Below are 5,610 nucleotides of genomic sequence, written 5' to 3' on the forward strand. Positions count from 1 at the left end.
ACACCAACATGGCACATGTATACATATGTAACAAACCTGCACGTTGTGCACATGTACCCTAGAACTTAAAGTATCATAATAATAATAATAATAATAAAGCAATCCTGTTTACAATAGCCACACAGAACATTAGCTACCTAGGAAATAACTACAGAAGTAAAAGATCACTATAATAAAATCTATAAAGCACTAATGAAAGAAATTGAAGAAGACACCAAAACAAGAAAAAAAAATCAGTTTTATTAATTGGAAAGATCAATGTTGTTCAATGTACATGCTATCCAAAGCAATCTACAGATTCAATACAATCCCTATCAAAATACAAATTACATTCTTCATAAAAACAGAGAAAGCAATTATAAATTCTAAAATTTTTATGGAGAAATAAAAGACCTAGAATAACCAAAGCAATCCTAAGCAAAAAGAACAAAGCGGTAGAAATTATATTACCTGACTTCACATTGCACTACGGAGCTATAGTCTCCATAAGAGCATGGTGCTGGCATAAAACAGACACATAGGTAAATGGAACAAAATAGATAACCCAGAAAGAAATCCACTTCCCTAAAGTGAACTCATTTTTTATAACGGTGCTAAGGACATACACTGGGGGAAAAGGCAATCTCTTCAATAAGTGGTGCTGGGAAAACTGAATAGTCACATGCAGAAGGATGAACTTTGTCATATGGAAAAATTAAACTAAAATGGATTAAAGGCTTAAATATAAGCCCTCAAACCATGAAACTACTTCAGGACATTGGTCTGGGCAAAAACTTATTGAGCAATATCCCAGAAGCGCAGACAATGAAAACAAAAATGAAGAAATGGGATTACATCAAGCTAAAGAGTTTCTGCACAGCAAAGGATACAATCAAAATAAAGGATAACATACAGAATGGGAGAAAATGTTTGCAAACTACCCATCTAACAAAGGATTAATAACCAGAATATATAAGGAGCACAAACAACTCTATAGGAAAATAAATCTAATAATCTGATCTAAACATAGCCCAAAGATTTGAATAGTCATTTCTAAAAAGAAGACATACAAAAAACAGACGTATGAAAAGGTGATCAACATCAATGATCACCAGAGAAATACAAATGAAAACTAAAATATGATATCATCTCATCTCAGTTAAAATGGCTTATATCCAAATAGACAAGCAATAACAAACGCTGGTGAGGAAGTGCAGAAAAGGAAACCCTTGTACATTGTCGGTGGGAATGTAAATTACCGCTATCATTATGGAGAACAGTTTGGAGGTTTTTCAAAAAACTTAAAATAGAGGTACCATATTATCCAGCAATCTCACTGCTGTGTATATTCCCAAAAGAAAAATAAAAAACAATATATCAAAGGGATATCTGCACTTCTATGTTTCTTGAAGCACCGTTTACAATAGCTAAGGTTTGGAGGCAACCTAAATATCCATCAACAGCTGAATGGATAAAGAATATGTGGTACATACATCCAATGGAGTATTATTATCAGCCATACCTAATAATGAGATCCAGTCATTTGCAATAACATGAATGGAACTGGAGATTATTATATTAAATGATATAAGCCACACACAAAAAGTAAAGCATTGCATGTTCTGACTTATTTGTAGGATCTAAAAATCAGAACAATTGAACTGATGGGCATGGAGAGTAGGAAGGTGGTTATCAGAAGTTGGGAACGGCAGCAGCGGCTGGGTGGGAGGTGGGGATAGTTAATGTGTATGAAAGAGTTAGAAAGAATGAATAAGACCTACTATTTGATAGCACAAAAAGGTAACTATAGTCAATAATAACTGTATATTTTAAAATAACAGAGTGTAGATCCTTGAGGAATCGCCATACTGTTTTCCATAATGGTTGAACTAGTTTACAATCCCACCAACAGTGTAAAAGTGTTCCTATTTCTCCACATCCTCTCCAGCACCTGTTGTTTCCTGACTTTTTAATGATTGCCATTCTAACTGGTGTGAGATGGTATCTCATTGTGGTTTTCATTTAGGTTACCTGTATATATATATATATATATATATATGCACACATACACACACACACACTAGCCTCAGTGTGTATGTTGATATAATTTACATAGACTGTTTCAAAATGAAAACTGCTTCATGCATATATTCAAAGTTTCTGTTGTTTATAAAGATGAAGTCAGTCTATCCTGGCTAATACCAGATATGATAAGATAATTGTGAAATTTTCTCTGTTCATTGGGTAACTAGGAAAAATATACACAAATAAAAATATTTAAAGAGAATGTACAAAAAATATTAGTAGTAACTATATTTGGATAATGGGATAGTGGCTGACTGCTTTATTCTTTCTGCTTATGCTAAGTGATTATTTTATGATAAAAAGCATTATTTAAACTACAAAGACAACTAAAAAGAGTCTTAATCGTTGACTTTCATAAACATCATTACTTCTTAATGTTGTTTAGATGCAACATGTGCATTATTGGATGGTTATCTTATTCTTATGTTACGTGACAGAATATTTAGTCGAAATTGAGGCTTCAAATCCCAATATAGTGTTTTTAAATTTGCAATCTTAGATTTTTTTTGGAACATATTTTTTCCTATGCCTCAATTTTTCATACTTCCTCAACTTTATCATCAAATATTAAAAGATTTTTTTTCCATGGAATCAGACATACAAATGTCCACCAGAAATATAAAAAGTAAACATCACTAACCATTAGGAAAATGCAAATGAAAACCACAGTGAGATATTACCTCACATGTATCAGAATGGCTATGAAAAAGATGAATGATAAGTGTTGGTGAGTATGTGGAGAAGAGGGAACACTTAAAACACTGCCAATGGGAAAGTAAATTAATACAACCATTATAGAAAAGCAAATAGAGCTTCCCCAAAAGCCTAAAAATATAAGTATACGATCTCACAATCCCAATTTCAGGCATACATTGAAATCTTTTGAAATCAATTTGCCAAAGAGATATCTATATTTTCATATTCATTGCAGCATTATTCACAATAGGTAAGTTATAGAATCAACCTAATTGTCCATTGATAAATGAATGGATAAAAATTACGTGACATGGAGTACATAATGGAGTACTACTCAGCCTGACAAAAGAAGAAAATTCTGTCATTTGAAAAAGCATGGATGACCCTAGAGGGTATTATGCTAAGTGAAATAAGCCAGGCACAGAAAGACAAATACCACATTTTGTCACTTATGTGTGGAATCTAATGCAATTAAACTCATAGAAGCAGAGAGTAGGACTGTTAGCAGAGGCTAGGGCATTAGTGATATGAGGAGATATTAGTCAGAGGGTAAAAAGTTTCAGTTAGAGGAAATAAATGATGAGCATTTGAGGTGATGAATATGTTAATTAGCTTTATTCCATCATTCCACATTATATACATATATCGTAACCTCATTTTTTCCCATAAATATGTAAAATTATAATTTGTCAATTCATCATATTATAAAAATATTCAAAAAATTTTCTAAATAATCTTTAGGAAATTCATTTATACCAAAAATATATTTTAAATAAACTGCCATGACTCTTAATTGTATTTTAAGTCTAGATGAGGGTAAAAGAGGAAAGTTATGACTACAAATTTCAATAATAAGCTAGTTGTTGTGTGTGATAAGTTGCACTAGTCATGCAATATACATCTACATAAAGCTAATCCTGAAAATTAGTACATTTAATTTGGTGGGGAGGAGCAATATATGATATGATGGAATATTGCTGAGTCATCATGCTAAATTTAAATTCTCTTATTCTAAAACTATTCATAAGGCTATAGAAGGTGAGAGAAAATAGACTGAATTCTTTTTGATTCTACACCATTCTTCTGGAAGCATTTTGTGGATAAACCCCTATAATTAGCATATTTTAAAATTTGTCCATTTCTGCAAAAATTGAAGAATCATTGGGGGGATATTTTATTGAGGGATCTGGTTATGTGGGTTTCCAATTATTTTAGCTGTTTCTCCACTGGAATATTTATTTTTTAGGTTTATGATTCCAAACACAAATTTTTATTTATTTCATTAAGACTGTATTTCAGCTGGAACAGGAATGTTCTGAATACAGAGGGCATCCTTTTCAATTTTTATTGCAACAACTGTGTTTCTACTCATTCATTTTCTACATATTTTGTACTTTACCCAGCAAATTATATTTTGAGTCCTTCTATAATGACCAGTGATACTTTTAAAATATGTATAATTTTCAGATTTGCTATCAGTGTATTATATTTTATTTTATAGATCAAAATGTCTATATACAGAAGTGTTTCACATGGAGTCACACTTTAAAAAGCTCTATGATGAGAAAAATGTTGAAAGTAGATGAATCTTATACTTGAGACAGAATAATTCATGAACAGATAGTTTTTAAAAATCTAAACGTATTTTGAGAAATTCTATGTGTGGGTGTATTAGTAGATATTATCAGAGATTTTCTCAAATCAACTAGCAGACATAATCACTACTTCTCTAGGTATTAGCCTTTATAGAAAGACTAGAGTGTACAACATCAAATGCACAACTGAAATTTTATGTTAAGTAATTTTTCATTTTTGCTACTACATGTAACTTATCACATGTAGCAATTTTTTGTTCTTTAAATAGATGGTCTCTAATGTAAGTGGCTGTGAATGAATCAAGTCTATCTTATTCATCACTGTATCCCTAGTACTAAGTACAGTTTTTTGTACATAATAAGAGATAAATATATTTTTATTGATTAAAAAAACCACTTATTGGTTCTGTCTGATCCTTCTGATGATATGTAAAGTATAAAAAAGTGTGTGTTATTTTTGACACCTGCTTACAGTAATAAAGGTACTGAAGCAGACTGTAATATCCATAGTGAGATCTATGGACAATGTAATATTAAAATAGGTATTCATTACACACAATAAGATTTTACTTAATGGTTTTATTTCTTTTTATAATGTGCTTTGATTAATGTTAACTGGCGACTTACTAGCTATAGATTGGGATTTGTCAAATTTAGGTTATTTTTTGTAAATAAATCTTCTTTATGTCACTGGTTAACAGAACTGGATCAAACAAAAATAGAAATAAAGAAAAATTAAAATAAGCATAATGATTACAACTATGATATGTGCTGCTAGAAAACACAAATAGTTGTAACAGCCATAGACAATCCTAATTTTTGGATGCATGGCAGTAATGCTGAATAGAGAGCTTATTTATTCAGCAAGGTTTTGGACTATAAAAATAATAGTTATAACTATCCCTACTAACATATATTAGCATATAATTTGTACTAAAAATAGCCAGAGAAAATGATTATGTTTGAAAATCTATTGTGAAATCAATAAAACTATTGGCTTTTTTTCTGGAGTTAGAGGGGGTGAAATGCAAGAAGGGAAGCTTGCCTGATCTGCTGATACTGAAACTCAACCTACCTTATCTCTTGTAACAATAATTTATTTGATTTGGGGCTAGAGAATATCACTTAATGAGATGAGAGCACAGAATAGATTAAATTTAATTGCTGTGTATGCCACAACTGTGCTGTGTAAATAAGGAAATAAAATTCAACATCATAAAAAAGCCACTCCAATCCCCTGAGATTAAGTAATAAA

Source organism: Mandrillus leucophaeus, unplaced genomic scaffold (genome assembly GCF_000951045.1).
Source record: "Mandrillus leucophaeus isolate KB7577 unplaced genomic scaffold, Mleu.le_1.0 Scaffold1175, whole genome shotgun sequence".
Classification (NCBI taxonomy): domain Eukaryota; kingdom Metazoa; phylum Chordata; class Mammalia; order Primates; family Cercopithecidae; genus Mandrillus; species Mandrillus leucophaeus.